The sequence below is a fragment of the Miniopterus schreibersii genome, assembly GCF_964146895.1.
Source record: "Miniopterus schreibersii genome assembly, chromosome: 1".
NCBI classification, from domain to species: Eukaryota; Metazoa; Chordata; class Mammalia; order Chiroptera; family Miniopteridae; genus Miniopterus; species Miniopterus schreibersii.
Window position 1 is genome coordinate 110820830 of NC_138101.1, and position 22597 is coordinate 110843426.

The window sequence follows — 22597 nt, forward strand, 5'->3', positions numbered from 1 at the left end:
ACATTATAATATTGTATACATCAACAAAGCCAAGGGTGGGGGGAAAAAAAGACCTATTTTGTGTCCTAACATGTGGTCTATCTTTGAGAATGTTCCATGTGTGCTTGAGAAGAATGTATATCCTGCTGCTTTGGGCTTAAATGTTCTGGAAATATCTGTTAAATTCATCTTATCTAGTGTATTGTTTAAGTTTGCTGTTTCTTTGCTGATTTTTTGTCTGGAAGATCTATCCATTGTTGACAGTGTGATGTTAAAATTCCCCTACTATGACTGTATTACTATCAACCCCTCCCTTTAAGTTCACAAGAGTCTTTTTTTTATATATTTAAGTTTTCCTATATTGGGTTAATATATGTTTATATGAGTTATACTCTTTTGTTGGATCAATCCATTTAGTATTATGTACTGAACCTTTTTATCTCTTATTATGGCCTTTGTTCTGAAATCTATTTTGCCAGATATAAGTGTTGCTACCCCAGCTTTTTTTTGTTGTTGTTATTATTTGTATGGAATATTTTCTTCATCCATTCACTTTCAGCCTATGTGTATATTTTGTTCTGAAGTTGGTCTCTGTAGACAGTACATATATGGTTATGAGTTTTCTTATCCATTCGGGTATCCTGTGTCTTTTGTTTGGTGGATTTAAGCTATTTAATTTAGAGTGCTTATTGATTGGTACATATTTTTTGCCATTTTTATGCCTATGTTTCTCTCTATATGTATTTCTTCTTCTTAAAACAATCCCTTTAGCATTTTTTGCAATGCTGGTTTGGTGGTGATGAACTCCTCTATTCTTCTTTTATCTGGAAAGCTCTTTATTTTGCTTTTGATTGTAAATGACATCATTGCTCGATAGAGAGGTCTTAGTTTAAGATCCTTGCTTTTTATTACTTTGAATACTTCATGCTTATCCCTCTGACCTAAAGTGTTTCTGTTGAGAAATCAACTAACAGCCTTATGGGAACTCTCTAGTAAGTAACTGAATGTGTTTATTTTGCTTCCTTTAATCTTGGCTATTTTAATTATGATGTGTCTTGGTGAGAGTCCCTTTCGGTTCATTTTGATTGGGACTCTGTGCTTCCTGAATTTGTGCGATAATCCCTTTACTAGACCAGGGGAGTTGTCTGTCATTATTTCTACAAACAGGTTCTCTATCTCTTACTTTGTTCTCTTGTACACTTATGTTGTGGATGTTTTTACATTTCATGTTGTCCCATAGTTTCTTTAAAAAAATCTTCCTGCTTTTAAATTATTTTTTTCTTTTTGCTTCTTGAATTGAGTGATTGTTTTCTATCTTGTCTTTTAATTCACTGATTTGATCCTCTGCTTTGTCCAGCCTACAGGCTATTCTTTCCAGTGTATTCTGAATTTCATATAGCATTCTTCATTTCCAACTCATTATTTTTTATGTTTTCCATGTCCTTTTTCATGCTGTTGAGCACCCTAATAACCATTACTTTGAACTCTGTTTTTGATAAATTGGTTGCCTCCATTTCATTTGTGTTTTTTCTTTTGGAGCCTGTTTCTTTGTCTCCCTATTTTGGCTGTCTGTTTGTGTTTGTTTCTATGTATTAGATAGAACGGCTCTGACTCCCAAGCTTGATGGGGTGTCCTGTGGGCTCCAAACTTCCCAGACCTAAAACACTCCCCCATGCCACCAACCCAGCAGGATGAGTCAGGCCAGAGGCTCTACAGGTTGGGGATGTGTTCCAATAGTGCACTCAAGATGAGAGAGACCTTTCCCCTTTCCACAAGCCAAACAATTTAGTCACCGACTGGGGCTTTGTACAATGCCTTTCAAGAAAGTAGAGGGTTCTTCAAAGTCACTGCTGGGTGCTGTCCACAGACCCTATGCTGAACTCATCCAGGACAGCACAGCCCCTCCAGCAATCAGAGCCTAGAGTGAACTTCTCAGACTGGAACCACTAGTAGGAGTGTTCCTTCACCAGGAAGGTGTGGTCACAGCCTCCCAGTCAGATAGAATCCCCCTGGATCTCTTTGCCCAATGCTATAGGTCTCTTCTTCCCATCTCTGCTGCTCTAGGTTTTGCATCCCTGCATGGGGTTGAGACCCCACACTCCCAGGAGGAGGGAAATTTGCAGCCATGATACCCTTCTGGCCTCTCAGCCACCACACCTGCCCAAGCGGGTCTCTCCCTTCTCATGACTCCACTGTAGTTACCTGTATATCTGGTCTCTGGCTGAGAGTAAGCAAGGACACATCACCTCCAGCTACTCTGCAGTCATCTTGCCTCTATAGTCTTTTTTTTTTTTTTTCAGTTTAGTTTACCTGATATAAGTACTGCTTCCTCAGCTTTGTTTGTTTGTTTGTTTGTTTTAAGTTGCATGAAATATCTTTTTCCATCCCTTTACTTTTACTCTGTTTTTTGTTCTGAGGTTAGTGTCTTGTAGTCAGCACATATATATATGGGTCTTGTTTTCTTATTTATTCATCTTCCCCATGCTTTTTGATTTGAGAATTTAATCCATTTATATTTAAAGTGATTGTTAATAGGTACATATTTATTGCCATTTATTTTTTTATAACTATGTTCCTCTTTTTTCTTCTTCTTCTTAAAGAAGACCCATTAGCATTTTTTGTAACACTGGTTTGGTAGTGATGAACTCCTTCAGCTTTCTTTGTCTGGGATGCTCTTTATTTCTCCTTTAATTGTTTATATTAAGTACTATTTCCAAGTGTAAACTTAGTGGTAAGATAATCATATAATTTACATAGTGTTCCCTTCAATATTTCCAGTACTCCAAATGGCACCATACATAGTTATCACATTATTGACTGTATTTTCTATGCTTTACTTACTTTCCCATGAATATTTTGTAGCTACCAATTTGTGCTTCTTAGCCCCTTCACTGCTTTCACCCAGTGGTTAAACCCCCATTGTTTGAATATATATGCCCCTATGATTATTGCAGCATTATTTACAATAGCCAAGCTATGAAAGCAACTCAAGTTCTCATCAATAGAAGAATAGATTTTAAAAAGCTGTGGTCTATAAATACAATAAAATATTACTTGGCCATAAAAAAATAATAAAATCTTACCATTTGTAACATCTTGGATGGACCTGGTGGATATTGTGTTCAGTGAAATAAGTTAGTTGGAGAAAAAAAATACCATATGATTTCATGTATATGTGGAATCTAAAGAACAAAATAAATGAACAAACAAAATTGAAACACACATCTTCAATTTTAAATGACAGCCTTCTTGGGTAAAGTTGTCTTCGTTGTTGGTTCTTGTTTTTCATCACTTTGAATATTTCATGCCAATCCCTTCTGACCTGAAATGTTTCTTTTAAAAATCAGCTAACATTCTTATGGGAGGTCCCTTGAAGGTAACTGTTTTTCTTTTGCTGTTTTAAGACTCTCTCTTTGTCTTTAATCTTTCCTATTTTAATTAGGATGTGTCTTGCTGAGGGTCTTTTTGGGTTTACCTTGTGTGTCTTTTTCCTTCACTGGGTTAGGGAAGTTTTCAGACATTATTTCTTCAAATAAGTTCTCAATCCTTTACTCTCAATCTTGTCCTTCAGTTAATTTTATGATGCAGATGTTGTTACACTTCTTATTGTTCCAGATGTTCCTTAAACTCTCCTCATATTTATAACTTTTTTGCTGTTTTGATTGGGTTTTTCCTGCCACCTTATCTTCCAAATCACTGATTCAGTCATCTGCTTCATCTACTCTAATGTTGATTCCTTCTAGTGTATTCTTCATTTCAGATATTTTAGTCTTCATTTCTGAGTGGTTCTTTTTTATGGTAACTATGTCCCTTTTGATGTTTCTAATCTTTTTGTTATCACTGAGCTCATTCATCTCTAAGTTTTTTGAACATTCTTATAACCATTGTTTTGAATTTTGAACTCTGTATTTGATAGATAGCTTGTCTCCATTTCATTTAGTTATTTTTTGGGGGATTTCTCATTTTCATTCATTTGAGGCACTTTTTATTGTTTTCCTATTTTGGATCCCTCTCTGTATTTGTTTCTCTGTATTATGTAGATCTCCTATGTCTCCAAGGCTTTGTATGGGGTTTTCATGTACTAGGTGTCTTCTGGGGCTCAGTGGCATAGGCTGCCAGATCACCTGAGCTAAGTGTTCCAGGAATATATTTTGTGTGGGTTATATGAGCCCTTTTGTTGTTGTTGAGTCATCATTGCTGTTGGTCCATCCATGGGTGGGGTTCCCCTCCAATTGGTTATGAAAATAGACACAGACACAATGAATGAACTTCTGTGTGGGGCATGACCCCATGAAAAGAAATTCACCCTGACAGTTTCTGATGCCTGTTAAGATGTCCCTTTGGGTTTGCTGCTGTGGAGTTAATTAAGTTGTGTTCTAATGTGATCTGAATCTGGCCATTAGGTGTATTGGTTTTGTGGTCACTTGGGAAAAACTTCAGTGCAGGTCAATGTCAGGTACTGCCTATGACTAGCTCTGGGCTACCTGTTTGGACCTACAAAGTGACTCAGAGTTTGTGGTTGCCTCTGCTGGGGGAGGGGCCAAGCTATGCAACAAGTCCCACTTCTATAAGCTCTGAGCCTGGAGACAGGTCAGCAAATGGCCCAAGATACCCTGAGAGCCACTTTAGTCTGGTCGCTGCCTGTTAAACCCAGTCACTGAAAGAGCCTCTGATGCTACGCTTGTTGAATGATGTAGATTCTCAGTGAGTCATCAGGTAGGGGACAGTGGTGTTCACCAAACTGATTCAGATTCAAACTCAATGCCAGTGCTGGGTCTGAAGCAGCTTAGCAACATTCTTGGGGTACACCAAATTCAGCAGCCACCCATTGGATGCTCTTGCGCCTCTGTAGTAGGGCAGGGTCTCAAAGAGTCATCAAGGCAAAGTCAACAAAGTTCATCAGGCCCAAACAGACCAAGATTTGGCCATATGAAAGTTGGATGTGCAAGGGAAAATGCTTGTGCCCAAGAGCCACAAAACTGTTTTTCCCAGAGTCTGCTCAGACCTCCTCAAGAGTCTTCCAAAAAATTCCACACCATGGGACCAAGGTAGTCACAGCGAGCTGACTCTTTAACAGGGCACAAACTCATCAAGGTGGACACACTGGGGTCAGGATGGTAGAGCTAGTGGTTCTCCTGAGATGAGCTTGTGAATCTCTTATTGGGGTGCTGGGCACTGTTGCTCTGTTGCACAGGGATTGAGGCTCTGCTGCTCTGGTGCATGGTGAGGGGCAGGAGGCAAAAAATGTTTTTGACAAAATCTAGCACCAACTTATGATAAAAACTCTCAGCTAATTAAGAATAGAAGGAACATACCTCAACATAATAGAGGCAATATATGACAAACCTACAGCTAACATGATACTTGATGGGGGAAAACTAAAATTGTTTCCCTAACACCAGGAACAAGGCAGGAATGCCCACTTTCACAACAATTATTCAACATAATACTGGAAGTCCAGCTACAGCAATCAGACAAGAAAAATTTTAACAGGCACCCAAATTGGAAAGGAAGAAGTAAAACTTTGATTTTTATTATACTATACTAAAGTCTCTCAAAACAGCATGGTACTGGCATAAATACAAACACATAGATCAATGAAACAGAATAAAGAACCCAGAAATAAACCCCCACCTATATGTTCAATTAATGTATAAAAAAAAAGAGCCAAGAATATACAATGAGGTAAAGACAGTCTATTCAATAAATGGTGCTTTGAAAAGTGGAACAAATACATGCAAAAAAAACCCTGAAACTAGACCACTTTTGTATACCACATACAAGAATAAACTTGAAATGGATTAAAGACTTAAAACCCATAAAACTCTTAGAATAACACAGACAGGAAAATCTCTGATATTTCTCAGCAATATGAGAAAAATGGCTATCATCACTAAATCAACAAATGACAGATGTTGGCAAGAATGTGCAGAAATTGGAATGCTTTTGCACTATAGGTGGGAATGCAGATTGGTGCAGTTTACATGAAAGCTAAGGATTAAATTTGCCAGAGACTACTAATAGCAGTGGACTCCAAAACCTCTAATGCCTGTTTTATTTCATTTTACCACTATACTAAGTTATCCTTGGGAGTTAACATTAAAATTAATAATTATATTGCTTAAAAGAAAAACATTTTTTTATTTTATTTTTTTTGCCTGTGTGCCCTTCAGGATAGATAGTGTAATTATCTCTATCCAGTCTGGTCCCAAAGTACTTCTACTCTCACTTCCCAAATTCTACCCTTTACAATCCTGTGTAGCAGCTTAACATGCTTACTCATCATCCCAGAGCTCTTTGGGTTCTTTCCAGTCTTTGAATTTTCATTCAAACTATGAGTACTTTCCCTCCTCCTACAGAGACCAGGTAAACCCCACTAACACTTCCAAATGTTGACTAACACCTGTCTCTCCAGCCCTGAGGCAATCACTATATATAGTAGGCAGATATCTGCTTCCTTGAAGCCCTTGGGACACCAAAGATCTATAATACAATACAGAACTTTTTCATTGTAACTTTTTTTTCCCACTACCATTCTTACTACTCATATTTTATTTAATTTTTGCATATTTATATCTTAATTTTTAACTACGTTAGAAAACTCTTTAAGGCAGCCCGGCTGGCATGGCTCAGTGGTTGAGAGTTGACCTATGAACCAGGAAGTCATGGTTCTATTCCTAGTCAGAGCACATGCCCAGGTTGCTGGCTTGATCCCCAGTAGAGGGCATGCAGGAGGCAGCCAATCAATGACTCTCTCTCATTAATGTTTCTATCTCTCTCTCCCTCTCTTTTCCTCTCTTTGAAATCAATAAAATATTTTTTCAAAAAAGAAAACTCTTAAAGGCAGAGCTTTTTTTGACATAATTCTCTGTAATCTCCAGAAAAATATTTAGTACAGTTCCTTACTTATAATAGGTACTCAATAAATATTATATAATTCAACTTAATTTGTAGGATGGGTGGGTGATAAGCATATGAGTATATATCCATGAGTAAATCAGTGAGTTTAAATTTATGAATTCCAAGACAATGTCATTACCTCTAGTGTATCCAAACAGAAGTCTAGTTATTTAGTTTTTTCCACTTCTGGCACTAATTCTAATGATCAGGTAGATTTCAATCACTTGTGTTATATATTTAACAATATCTAGAAGGTTTATTTAACTCAGAACATTATGAGGATGATAAAAGAATTTGTTGAGAATGACTGAACATACAGTCTACAATGAGAATCCTGACTATATTCCAGGCATACTGTTATATAATGAACTCTAAAGGAAATACAGTTATAATTATGTCAGTCCCCAGTTCTTCCTGATTAAAAAATTGTTGACAAACCTCCCAGCAAGGTTAAAGCTACCATTCTGTCTGTCTGGATCTTCTGAAAGCCCCACATTTCTCCTGTATCACAACTGTTGTACTGGATGATTGTTTCCTGAAAGTAACCTTTAATTAAGTGTTAGTCTTTATTTATGTACTTGCTTTAAGAAAAGTGGTAAGTACTAAATTTTTACTAACTTTATCAACAATATAGGGTGGGGCAAAAATAGGTTTACAGTTGTGAGCATGCAAAACACAGAGTTTATTATTATTTATTAATTATTGCATTATCTTCCATATGAACAACTGTAAACCTATTTTTGCCCTACCCTGTATATGCTGCTCAAAGTTAGCAGTGGCTGGTTGTGATTACGGGTACTTCATGCCATTCCTCATGCCTGCAATCTCTCCTTGAGTCAGACTTGCCTCCTGCCTGGTAAGTAAAGGATGCAGGTCTTAACACCCATTTGGTGGGAGACCTCAGTGTGAAGGCACTATTCCTCCTCTGAAGCACCACTGTTCAGCTCCCTGGAAGCAGTAGCTTCAGTTCTTACCAGTGATTTTGTACCCAATAGTGTGGGGGTTTCCAGTCAATTTAAAAGTAACAAAGGGCCAGCAATTTCCATCAGGCAGATGACAAAACTTCAAAATGCTTGAATAAAGTTGTCTCTTTCATTGTAAAAACTTAGTGAAAATGTCAAAACGAAATCTCCTTGAACATTGTAGGAGCATTTTTATATCCAAAGAGTCCCTTAATGACTTTTTTATTTTATATTAATTTCAGATGTGCAGCATAGCAGTTAGACAAACATACTTTACCCGGTGATCCCCACGATAATTTTAGTACCCAACTTGCACCATACAGTTATTACAATCTTGCTGACTGTATTTCCTATGTTTTACTTTACATTCCCTTGACTATTTGTAACAACCAATTTGTACTTCTTAATCCCTTAACCTTTTTCACCCAGCACCCCAACCCCCTCTCATCTGGCAATCCTCAGCTTGATCTCTGTATATATGAGTCTGTTTCTAATATGCTTGTTTGTTTATTTTGTTCTTAAATTTCACACATAAGTGATATCATATGGTATTTTTCTTTCTCTGCCTTAAAGCTTCCAAGACCCTTCTGTAAAGATGGTGGCATAGGTAAATGCAGTACTCTCATCCTCCCACAACAACATCAAAATTACAACTAAACTACAGAACAACCATGATTCAGAAACACTTGAAATCTAGCTGAACAAAAGTCCTACAACTAAGTATATAAAGAAGAAGCCACATAGAGACTGGTAAGAGGAGTGGAGACACAAAATGTGCTAGTCCTATACCTGCATGTGGCAGATAAAAATCAGGAGGGATACCTTGGCTGTGGAGATCCCTCCTAAGGAGCAAGGAATCCCAACCCCACACAAGGATCCCCAACCCAGGGTTCCAGTGCCAGGAAGAAAAATCCACATAACTTCTGGTAAAACCCAATGGGAATTGTAACTGGAGGGGGCAGATGGTTGTTGGAGTCCCAGTTGTTCCTCTTAAAGGGCCCATGCATGGACTTACTTGGACTCACTCTCTATGAAATCCAGTGGTGAGGCAGAAGCTCGTAAGGCACCAGGAACTGAATTGTATGGTTTAAAGATGAGAGCTAGAAGGATAGCTTTCTCCCAGACAGAAGTGCTGACAAGGGCTATTGTTTCCTTTGAGTCTGACCTCCTCAGAGCTTGCAGCCAGGTGCCATATCTGAGAATCCATCGGCCTGGCTATCACTGTTTGTCCTGCCTGGATGATTACCTGAGACCCTGCTCCGCCCAACTTATGGGCCCACCCAAGCTCTTTCCAGTGACTTTTCCATATGAATGGCCTGTCTTGGCTCATGCTTCAAACTTTCCAAAAATCTCTCAAACAAGCAACATCTGGCCTTTGCATGCCCCATACCTCTAACTAAGTGGTCCCAGGCCCAACACTTTTGGCAGCTAGCCTTGTTTTTCAGTTTGTCCTCTCCTGGGCACTTTTAAGCCCAGCACAATTAGAAGCTTTCTGCAGATAATTTTGTAGCTCATGCTTTGTGATCCCCAGCAGAAAACAGGCAGTGACTGACCTTGACCTTCACCTACTGATAGGTCCCAGAGCCAACACACCTGGTGGGCAACTTCAGACCATGTCAAAGAACCACCTAACCTTCTCCACAAGGGACACACTCAAAAGGCAAACTCGGTGGGCACCAGAGCCACACTGAAGTAATTCCTCCTCCATGGGGTAGGCCCCTGCACAGCTGATTCTCCACAGTGGCCATAGCTTGTCTTTGTAGATAATCCCTCCCATTGATGAGCCAACAGCAACCAAGGCTCCACTACAACAGGAAAGTGTACAGAGCCCACATGGTGATAGAAGAAAAGAGAAGGGAACACCTGGAGTGCCCAGCTCATGTGAATGGGGAGGCTATGCCACTAGACTCTACAGGACACCTACCACATTAGGCCACTCTACCAAGCCCAAGAGATATAGAAGCTCTGCCTAATACATAGAAAAACAAACAAACAGTAAAACAGTCAAAATGAGGCAACCAGGAAACATGTCCCAAATTAAAGAACAGAACAAAACTCCAGAAAAAGAACTAAACACAATGGAGACAAGCAATCTACTAGATGCAAAATTCAAAAAACTGATGTAAGAATGTTCAATGAACTTAAGGGAGTAGATGAACTTAATGAGAACTTCAACAGCATAAAAAAAGACATGGAAACCATAAAAAAGAACTTGTCAGAAATGAAGGACTCACTAACTTAAAAAAAGAATAATGTACAGAGAATCAACAGTAGAATAGATGAAGCTGATAATCAAATCAGAAATTTGGAATATAAGGAAGCAGAAAACACCCAATCAGAACAGGAAGGGGAAAAAAAGAATCCAAGAAAATAAGGATAGTATAAGGAGCCCTGGGACTACCTCAAGTGTGCCAACATTTGCATAATAGGGGATACCAGAAGGAGAAGAGACAGAGCAAGAAATTGAAAACCTATTGGAAAAAATGATGACAGTAGTCCTGGCTGGTGTTACTCAGTGGTTAGAGCATTGGCCTGTGCACCAAAGTATCGTAGGTTCAATTCCCGGTCAAGGGCATGTACTTAGACTGCAGGTTAGATCCCTGGCCCTGGTCAGGGTGCTTGCAAGAGATAACCAATTCATGTGTCTCTCTCACATGGATGTTTCTCTGTCTTTCTCCCTCTCCCCCCTTGTTCTGTCCTTCTCACTCCCTCTAAAAATCAATGGAAAAAAGATCCTCAAGTGAGGATTGACAACAGAAAATGACAATAAACTTTCCTAACCTGGTGAAGGAAATATACATACAAGCTCAGGAAGTTCAGAGAGTCCTAAACAAGATGAACCCAAAGAGGCCCATACCAAGAAACATCATAATTAAAACACCAAAATTTAAAGACAAAGAGAGAATCTTAAAAGTAGCAAGAGAAAAGCAGTTATTTAACCTACAAGGGAGCTCCCATAAGACTTTTAGTTGAGTTTTAAATAGAAACTTTGCAGAACAGAAGGGATCAGCACAAGATATTCAGTGATGAAAGGCAAGGATCTACAACCAAGATCATTCTAAGCAACAAAGCTATCATTTAAAATCAGACATATAAATAGCTTGCCAGATAAGAAAAAGTAAAGGAATTCATCACCACCAAACTAGTATTACATGAAATCTTAAAAGGTTTTCTTTAAGAAGAAGAATTTTTAAAAATATGAAAAATATGAACAAAAAAATGGCAATAAATAGATATCTATCCACAACGGAATCAAAATAAATAAATAAATAATAAACAAGCAGAACCAAAACAGACTCATAGATTCAGAAAACAATTTGGCAGTTGCCAGATGAGAGGGGGGATTGGGACGATGTGTGGAAAATGTGAAAGGATTAAGTAAAATTAGTAGTTACAGAATAGTCATGGGGATGTAAAGTACATCATGGGGAATATAGTCAATAATATTCTAAGGACTATGTATGATGTCAGACAAGTATGAGATTTATCAGGATAATTACTAAGTATAACAATTTTTATCTGGTGAGCTGCAAGAGGCACACTGGTATGCCACAAGAATTTTTAAAACATGCATTACCTAACTAGTCAGGATCATTGACCTTTTTTCCCTTAGATTGTCAAATTTAAAAATGATAAAAGTCAACACAACAGTAACCATTTGGTGTGAATGAATCAAAATTATACCTATTTTTTGTCAAGTTGGCAAAAAATTAATATATTTTTGGAGTGCCGCTGAGTTTTAGTAATTAATTTATATGTGCCATGAGATTAAAAAGGTTGAAAATCACTGACTTAGTAACTTATGTAATGTCTAATTACTGGAGTATATACATGAAACTAATATAATATTGTATGTCAACTGTAATTGAAAAAAAAAAAAAAAAGCTCTCAAGACCCCAATGACCTCCAGGATAAATTCAAGATCAGTTAAAATTATAAATTAAGTCTCCAAGTGTACTTTTGTAATACAAGAAATATACACTTCATTATTTTTTTTTAAATAGGTACCTCTTATAAACGAGTACTTCAAAATTGCCTCCTTCTAATCTCCTAATATTGAAATATTGACTGTGAGTGAAGGCTCTATTCAAATGCCTCTGGCACATATCTTTTGTGACACTTAGTTTGTGGTTATTTGTGACATCACATCATTCTACTGGGTCTCTCTTGAAGACTGTATTATATCAGATTCATCTTTATGTCTTATGTAGTGACCAGCTTTGCACATTGCAGATATTCAATGAATATTGCTAAGATGGATAAGTGAATTAGTGCTTTCTGATGTTTGGCAAGGCCAGAAGGAAAACAAATATTTTAATGCTAGAGGTAGAATGTGCAAAGTCACACAGTTATCCATTGTTGTATAGTTCCTGAAAAGGAGAAACATATCTGAACAATAAGTGTGCTCAATATGCAACAGCATGCTAAGAACTCCCAACAATGAGCCTGCCTGTCACTCAAGGGATGGGTATTCTGTGAATACTGTTCATCTACTCATTCAGTCATTCAGTAAACACTTGTTGAGGAGATAAAAAGTGTTCAGCACTTTGTGAGAAACTGAGCATACAGAGATAAATGAAGCACAGATTTTATCTTCAAGCAGCTTACAGTTTATTGGTAAAGAAAGATATGATGAAAATAATTCAAATTTAAGTGACAGGTCATAAAAAAGACCAAGTGCTAAGGGGTTCCAATAGAGGGAGCATAAAAAATGGAGTATTTCTTTATATATATTTACAGAACTAGGTAGGAAGAGATAATGTTTGAGCAAAATTTTATAGAAGAATCTTTTAGGACAAAGAAATAGCTATGCACTGGCAGGAAGTATATAGGGAGAATGACAGGATCAGAGAGAAATCCATTTATTGTGGCTAGAATGTAGTGGAGTAGGGCAAGGACTGAAGATGAAGTGAAAAGAAATAAGTTGAGACAAAATTATGAACAAATGACAGCAACATTTAAAAGTGTTGGAAGCTGCCAAAAAATTGAAGGGCAAGACAAACTTAATGAAACAAAGATAAAGGCATGCAAATTAGAAAATAAACAGGAAAGACAGATCAGATAAATGCATCTTATGCATAAGTGTATCAGCTGTTTCTTCGGTTGCTTATATTTCCGAGACTAGGTTTGATTAATTCAAGTCCAAAGGGTAGAAAGGGACAAGATCCAAGCAATTCACTATGTTGTCCAAAGAAGGTTCTGAGATCTAGGCTGGAAGGATCAGGGAGCAGGGACTGCTGAAGAATCTCATCCTCACACAATCACTGAAGAAAATGAAATCCAACCCAGTTGGTCTTTTTATCACTCTGTTTAAAATTAAAGTTCCAGAGGTTGGGGGGAGGATTTACATTCCTTAGTTAAGGGAGGGCTGTATTCCCAGATAAACAGTCCCACAGACTGCATCTAATGAGGAAAGTGCAATTCCACACAAAAAAACCAGACTAGGGTCAATGATAGGCAGCCAAAAACACAAAGACAAAAAGTTCACTGCAATAAGCATACTCCAGTGGGGGAAGTCAGCACAAGAACAGAGGAAATACTTCAAGAGTTGAGAGTAAGAAATCCCTACACTGAAGAAAGACCTGAGCCTGCACATCTGTAGTTCCCAGTTAACAGTTCAACAGACTTAATGAAAAGAGTACAACATGCAGATGGATCCTGTTGAACTGTTTTAATTTCTCTAGATGTAATGTGGAGAACCCCTCCCCATGCTCTGAGATCTTGCTTTGTACACATAAAGAAATGAAGGCATCTTTTGTTTACATTACACTTACAGAGATGAGTGGGGAGGGAGGAAGCCATGCTCTCAATTTGATCTGACCTTAAATGAAGAAATATGTTCTCTTGCGTATCTATTGGTCATGGCCAGCACAGGTAGTGGTCAAATTGGGAAGGCACAATGGGGGCCCTGTCCCTATGGACAGGGTGCTCTGGGCAGGAGAATGAGAATGGGATTTTTTTTTTTTACATAGAAAGTAAAGCATTTTTATTTTTTGTTTTTGATAATGTATTACCCATGTCTACATGCTAGCACTTACAAACCCTTTTTTATTAAATTTATTGGAGTGACAATGGTTAATAAGATCATATAGGTTTCAAGTATACATTTCTATAGTACATTATATATGTTGCATTGTGTGCCCACTACCCAACTAGTCATCTTCTTTCACCATATATTTGGCTTCCTTTACTCTTTACTACCCCTCTACCCCTCTTCCACCTGATAACCACCATATGGTTATCTGTGTCTATGGGTTTTGGTTTTATATCCCACATATGACCAAAATCATATGGTTCCTAGCTTTTGCTGACTGACTTATTTCACTTAGGGTAATATTCTCAAGGTCCATCCATGTTGAAACAAATGGCAATATTTCATGTTGTCTTGTGGCTGAGTAGTATTCCACAGTATATATGTGCCACATCTTCTTTATCCAATTCTCTATGAAAGAACACTGGTTATCTCCATGTTGTGGCCACCATGAATAATGCTGCAATTAATATAGGGGTGCATATATCTTTGCAAATAAATGTTTTTGAGTTTTTCAGATAGACACCCAGAAGAGGGATTGCTGGGTCATATGAAAATAATAGAATGGGATCTTAGTAACAGCTTTAGATAGCAATACAAAACACTATCTTCACCAGGAAAGGAGAAACATTGTGCATGTTGCCTTTGAGAATAGTTTTCTGAATTCCTTGTATTGTTGAAAGTATTAGAGATATCCCCCCTTTTCCCCCATTGACCCCCTTGACCCAGCACTTGCCACCTCTGCAGGCCTTCACCTCACAATTGCCTGTGTCATGGGTTACGCATATACACAATAAGTTCTTTGGTTTAACTCTTCCCGCCATACAGCCTTCCCTCAAAAATCTATCACTCTGTTGCATGTTTCAATGTCTCTGGATCTATATTTTTGTCAATTTATTTTGTTCATTAGATTCCACATATAAGTGAGATCGTGTGATACTAGTCTTTCTCTGACTGGCTTATTTCACTTAGCATAACACTTCCCAGGTCCCTCCATGCTGTCCCAAAGGGTAAGAGATCCTTCTTTTTTAAAGCTGCATAGTATTCCATCATATAAATGCACCATGGCTTTTTTATCCACTCATCTACTGATGGGCACTTGGGCTGTTTCCAGATCTTAGCTATTGTAAATTGTGCTGCTATGAACATAGGGGTGCATATATTCTTTCTGATTGGCATTTCAGGATTCTTAGAATATATTCCTAAAAGTGGGATCACTGGGTCAAGTGGCACTTCCATTTCTAATTTTTTGAGGAAACACCATAATGTTTTCCATAGTGGCTACAACAGTGTGCGTTCTTCACCAATAGTGTATCAGGGTTCCCTTTTCTCCACATTGCCACCAACACTTGTCAGTTGATTTGTTGATAGTAGGTATTCTGGCAGGTGTGAGGTAATACCTCATTGTGGTTTTAATTTGCATCTCTCTGATGATAATTAAATTTGAGCATTTCTTTTGTATGTCCCTGAGCATTTCTTTCATAGTGTCTATTTAGGTCCTTTGCCCATTTTTTAATTGGATTGTTTGTCTTCCTTTTGTTGAGTACTATGAGTTCTTTATATATTTTGGAAATTAACCCCTTATCAGATGTATCATTGGCAAATATGTTCTCCCATACAGTGGGATCCCTTTTCATTTTGTTGATGATTTCTTTTACTGTACAGAAGTTTTTAGTTGGATGTAGGCTCATGTGTTTATTTTTCCTTTGTTTCCCTTGCCCTAGGAAATATATTGGAAAACACATTGCTACAAGAAATGTCTGAGATTTTACTGGCTATAGTTTCTTCTAGGATTTTTATGGTTTCATGACATATTTAAGTCTTTTTTTCATTTTGAGTTTATTCTTGTGTATGGTGTAAATTGGTGGTCTAGTTTCATTTTTTTGCATATACTTGTCCAGTTATCCCAAAACCACTTATTGAAGTGATTGTCTTTACTCCATTGTATGCTCTTGCCTCCTTTGTCAAATATTAATTGAGCACAATGGCTTCAGTGAATTTCTGGGCTCTCTATTCTGTTCCATTGATCTATATGCCTATTCTTGTGCCAGTAACAGGCTGTTTTGATTACAATGACTAGTATAACTTGATAGCTGGTATTGTGTTCCTACCTATTTTGTTATTTCCAAGATTTCTGTGGCTATTTCAGGTCTTTATTTGGTTCCATATAAATTTTGGAATATTTGTTCCAGATCTGTGAAATATGGCATTGGTATTTTAATAGGGATTGCATTGAATGTATAGATTGCTTTTGTTAGTATGAACACTTTAATGATGTTAATTCTTCCAATACATAAACATGGTATAATCTTCCATTCACTTGTATCTTCCTCTATTTTGTTTTTCAGTGTCCTGTAATATTTGGAGTTCAGGTCTTTTACTTCCTGCTTAAGTTTATTCCAAGGCATCTTTTTTATTTTTTTATTTTTGCAATGGTAAATGGAATTTTTTTTTAGTTTCTCTTTCTCAGAGTTCATTATTGCTGTATAAAAATGCCATTAATTTAAGGATGTTAATTTTGTAACCTGTTACTTTGCTAAATTCACTTATTAAATTGAGTAGTTCTTGATGGAGTCCTTAGGGGTTTTTTTGCATAATATCATATCATCTGCTAATAATGACAGTTTCACCTCTTCCTTTCCAATTTGGATGCCTTCTATTTTTTCTTCTTGTCTGATGACTGTGGCTAAGAATTCCAATATTATGGTGAATAAGAATGGTGAAAAGAGATATTCCAGTCTTGTTCTAGATCTGAAGGGAAACACTTTTAGATTTTGCCTGTTGAATATGATGTTAGCTGTAGATATGTCATATATGACCTTTACTATGTTGAGGTATGATTCCACTATTTCCACTTTGATGAGAGTTTTTATCAAAAATGAGTGCTGTATTTTGTCAAGTTATTTTTGTGCCTCTATTGAGAAGATCATATGATTATTTTTAGAAGATCATATGGTTTTTATCTTTCAGTTTGTTAATGTGATGTTTCACATTTGATGATTTGTGATTATTGCACCAGCTTTGCTTCCCAGAATAAATTCCACTTGTTCAGGGTGCAAGATCTTTTTAATGCACTGCTGGATCCAATTTGCCAATGTTTGGTTGAGGATTTTAGTATCTAAATTCATCAGGGATATTGTCCCATAATTCTTTTTCTTTGTAGTGTCTTTATCTGGTTTTGAAATTAGGATAATGCTCGTCTTATACAAAAAGCTTGGAAGTCTTCCTTCTTCTTGAATTTTTTTGAAAAGTTTGAGGAGAACAGGTGTTAATTCTTTTTTGAATGTTTAGTAAAACTCCCCTGTGAAGCCATCAGTCCAGGACTTTTCTTTGCTGGAAGTTTTTTTATTACTGTTTCAATCTCATCATTTGTTATTGGTCAATTCAGGTGGTCTGATTCATTCTAATTCTGTTTTGGCAGATTGTATGTTTCTAGGAATTTGTCAATTTGGCCCAGGTTGCCCATTTTGTTGGCATATAGTTGTAATATTTTCTTACAATCCTTGGTATTTCTGTTTTGACAGTTGATACTTAGCTCTTTGATTTCAGATTCTATTCAGATTCTATTTGGGTCTTCTCTCTGTTTCTTGATGAGTCTAGCTAAAAGTTCAGCAATCTTGTCTATCTTTTCAAAGAACCAAATCTTGGTTTCATTGATTTTATTTTAGTCTCTATGTCATTTATTGTCACTCTGATCTTTATCATGTCCATCCTTCCACTTACTCTGTGCTTTTCTTATTGTTCTCTTTCTAATTCTTTTATTGTAGGGTTAGATAGTTTATTAGAGATTTTTCTTGTTTCTTGATATAGGGCTGTATTGAACTTCCCTCTCAGGACTGCTTTTGTTGTGTCCCATAGATTTTGGGTTGTTGTGTGTTCATTTTCATTTGTTTCCAGGAAGTTTTTAATTTCTTCTTTGACCTCATTGGTAACCCATTCATTGTTTAATAACATGCTATTTAGCCTCCATGTGGTTGAATGTTTTTGAATGTTCTCTTGTAGTTGATTTCTAGTTTCATGCCATTGTGAGCCAAGAAGATGCTTGATACAATTTCAATTTTCTTGAACTTGTAGAAACTTAGTTTGTGTCTTAATATGTGCTCTATCTTCAAGAAAGTCCCATGTGCACTTGAGAAGGATATATATTCTGCAGCTTTGGGGTGAAATATTCTGTAAATGTCAATTAAATACATCTGATCTAGTGTGTCAGTTAAGGTCACTGTTTCCTCATTTACTTATCTTTTTTGTCTGGAAAATCTATCCAGTGAAGTCAGTAGGGCATTGAAGTCACCTACTAGGATTCTATTGCTATTGATCTCTCCCTTAAAGTCTTCCAAGAGTTTTTTTATATATTTGGGTGCTCCTATATTGGGTGCATATGTTTACCTGGGTTATATCTTCTTGTTGGATCTATCCCTTTAGTATGTTGTAGTGATCTTCTGTTTCTCTTTTATGGCCTTTGCTTTGAGGTTATTTTGTCAGAAATAAGTATTGCTACTCCAACTTTTTTTGTTTTTATTAGCATGGAAATGTGTTTTCCATGCCTTCACTTTCATCCTGTGTGAATATTATGTTCTGAGGAGGGTTTCTTTTAGACAGTATATATATATATGGGTCATGTTTTCTTATCCATTCAACTAAGCTATGTCTTTTGATTGGAGCATTTAATCCATTTACATTTAAGGACATTATTGATAGGTGCTTATTTATTGCCATTTTTTTCTTTATGCCTATGTTTCTCTCTATATATTAATTCTTATAATTACAGCAGTCCTTTTACCATTTCTTGCAAAGCTGGTTTGTCATTAATGAACTTCTTTAACCTCTTTTGGTCTGGGAAGCCTTTTATTTCACTATCTATTTTGAATAATAGCCTTGGTGGATAGATCAGTCTTGTTTTCAGATCCTTGCTTTTCATTACCTTGAATACTTCATGCCATTCCCTTCTTGCCTGGAGAGTTTCTGTTGAGAAATCATCTGTCAGCATTATGGGAGGTTTTTTATAGGTAAAAAATTGCTTTTCTCTTGCTGCCTTTAAGATTCTCTATCTTGAATTTTTGGCATTTTAATTATGATGTGTCTGGATTGGGTCTCTTTGGGTTCTACTTGCTTGGGACTCTGTGCTTCCTAAACTTGTGTGACTTTTTCCTTCACCTAGTTAGGAGAGTTTTTTGCCATCACTTCTTCAAACAAGTTTTCTATCTCTTGCTCACTTTCTTCTCCTTCTTGTTATCCTATTATGGGTACATTATTACATTTCATGTTGTCCCATTCCTACTGATCCTTAAAGGTTCCTCCTGTTTTTTTATTGTTTTTTTTGTTTTGTTTTGTTTTTTTGGCTTTCTGATTGAGTGTTTTTGTGTGTTTTTTCTACCCTGTCTTCTAATTCGTTGACCCTATCTTCAGCTCCTTCTAATGTGCTATTTATACTTTCCAGGGTATTCTTTATTTTTGTTATATCATTCTTCATTTCCAAATAGTTATTTTTCTCTATTGTTTTTCATTCTGTTGAGCATCCTTATAATCATTACCCTGAACTCTATATGTAATAAATTGCTCATCTCCATTAATTTAGCTCTTCCTGTGGAGAAGTCTCTTGTTCTTTCATTTGGGGCTTGTTTCTTTGAATCCCCATTTTGGCTGCCTCTTTGGGTTTGTTTCTATGCATTGCTTAGATCTCCTATGACTCCCAGGTTTTTTGGAGGGTCTTTGGTGCAGGCCAGTATCAGGCTCTGTTTGTGACTGACCCTGAGTACCCTGTTTGGAACCATCAGCAACCCACAGCTTGTGGTTCCCTCTCCTGGGCCTGGGTGCATTTAGAAAGGACCAACATGTGCACTAAGATCTACTTTTCCTAGCCTCAGATCCAGAAGCAGATCTGGCAAATACTTAATGCACCCAGAGATCTACCTCTGCCTGCAGGCTAATTGTTATTCTCAGTCAGTTAATCAGCTTCAGGCTGGAGACCACAGCATGGCATAAACTCCACAGGCTGGGGCAAGAGGATTTCCAACAGGTGGGGTAATTGTTTCCCTCAACCCAGGCTAAAGCTGTCTGTATGGTAAAGGTCTGCCTAAGAAAGATGTCCTCTGCAGTATCGGGGAATGACTGAGCCCAGGGATCCCAGCAGCTATCCTCTGGGTCTACTCCCAGAGCCACCAACCCAGATTCTCCTTACACAGTTTTAGTCCATTCTGCCCTCCCTCTGTCTGAGCCCAACATGAGTGGCTTCACATGAAATTTTGTGCATTAACCCTTTAAAAGGGTCCCTGCATTTCCAGCCATCTCTCCATGGTGGACAGAAACCCTACTGCTTTCCACAACCAGATGTTAAGTGGGCACCTTTTCCAGTTCTGATGTTCTAGGCTGGGAGTTCAGTTTGGGGATTAGACACCAAGCTCCCCAGGGGAACTCCCTACAGCTGATACATCCTTCCAAACCTTCAGCTGCTGCTTGTGGGGTCCATCATCCCTCTTGTGTCCCTGCACTTCCTATCAGTCTTAATGTGGCCTCCTCTTTACATCTTTGGTTATAAGGGTTCTCTCCAGCTAGTCTTTAGCTGGTTATTCAGGATTATTTTTCTATATTTTAGTTGTAATTCAGGTTGTGTCCTGGGATAATGTCAGTGTAGCTTCTACTAAATCCGTCACCATCTTGGATACCTCTCTGAGTTCATTTCAAAAAATTTTGCAAATTATTTTTGTTCTTTGAAAGGGAAGTGTGTGCTGCCCTGGAGTTATTCACAGACCAAGTAACCCAGTGAAGATGGATAAAGCACATCTTCACCCCCACACTTATGGAAACACTGGGGGGGACTAACCAGTGTGGTGTAAAGTGCACTCTATTATTTTGCTTGACTTCAAATTTCAAATGCACAATAGTCTACTGTGTTACACATGTATGTGTTACTATGTGTAACACATAGTCCCATGTTTAGCTAAACCTCATCAGTCATGCTTTAGGAAGTGTGTAACTAGAATTAGTGGAGCCTCTGAAATGCCCTGGGGGAAATGAGGTACTCATGTAAAAATTAATGAACCTATGAACTTAAGATTTGTTCACTGTATTCAAATTGTACCTGTTTAAAAATCAGTGCTGGGGCTAGGAATTAGGATGTTCTTAAAAATAGTGCAATATGCACTGTGAATTATGAAGAAAGGACTCCCTGGGGAGAGTGGAAATGAAGGTGAAACTCAAGGCGATAAATTAAAATGCCCCAAATCAAGCTGAAGCAATGAGGGGACTCCAACAAAATCCTTATCTTTTCTTTATTCTTTTCCCTTAGGCTTATGGAATACTAAACTTGGCATCTTATTTAAGAATCTTTTATTTTATATCGTTCTCTAGTTATTTTAAAATTTTTCATTTAAAGCAGTTGCAAAGTGGTCTTGTGAGGAATTAACAAATCAGCAGTAAAAATAAGTTGGCTTAGCTAGCAGGCATGGCTCAGTGGTTGAGTGTAGACATATGAACAAGGAAATCATGATTTGATTCCCAGTCAGGGTACATGCCTGGGTTGTGGGCTCCATGCAAGAGACATCCAATCAATCACTCTCTCATCATTGATGTTTCTCTCTCTCTCCCTATCCCTTTCTCTCTCTGAATTTAAAATATATATATATATATATATATATATATATATATATATATATATATTTTTTTTTTTAATTGGCCTCTCCTACGTCATCATTCTGCTGAGATAGGAAGGTGATCAAGGAAGCCCAAGAAGACAGAAAGAACATCCAAAAACTACATAAGAACAGAAAGAAATGGGGATCAGTAAACCCTGAAAAAAAAGGTGACAATGATGAACAATGTACAGGAGAAAATGTCTATTTCCATAAGATATATAAGGAGGGGATGCTTGTGATATTGGACCATGGGCTGATGCAATGATCTACTTAGGTCACTCAAAGATACAGAACAAAACTTGCAAGTATCGAGGCAAAAAGAGAACATTGTTTATTTCATAAGACCTACCTCAGACTTCTTTGCAATTCTAAGTACCACAGATAATGGGCCCAAGAAATTTATATTTATTCAAGTTATTACTTCGATGAAAGGAAAAGACAAATGCAATCACACAGACACATACAAACACACACACACACTCACAGAAATTACTGAAAATGTATTCTAAAGAAGTGGATAAAATTGCTAACTCAAGATTGGAAAATTTACAGTAAAAATTATAAGTAAAAAAAATTACCCCAATAATAGAAAAGATGCAATAAAAATTATAGCTAATGAGGCAGAAAACAAGTTCTAAATCATTATTTATATCATCAAAAACTAAATACAAATGTTAAAAATATTATCATATAGGTATGCTATATTAAAGGTAATTAAATGATAATCATCTGGATCTAGAATTCAAGTTTTATCAAAATTAATTACAAAATGGAGTGAGGAATAAGGAGAAACTATATCATTCTAAACTTGTTCTCATATAAGGAAGGGGTAGGTTGTCACTCTTTCATTCATGTTGTTGACTATTAGTGCAAAATGTGTTTCAATATATTGTTTAGACCGCGATAACAGCAGATTAGGAGGAAGCTACACTAACTTCCTCCCAGGACCAAACTGGAATTACAAATAAAGTGTAGAAAAGTCATCCTGAATAACCAACTGAAGACTAGCTGGAGAGAAGCTTTATAACCACATTGAGACTGGTAGTGCACAGGCATGATAGGGCTGGAGAGACTTCCATGGTGAGCAGCTGACA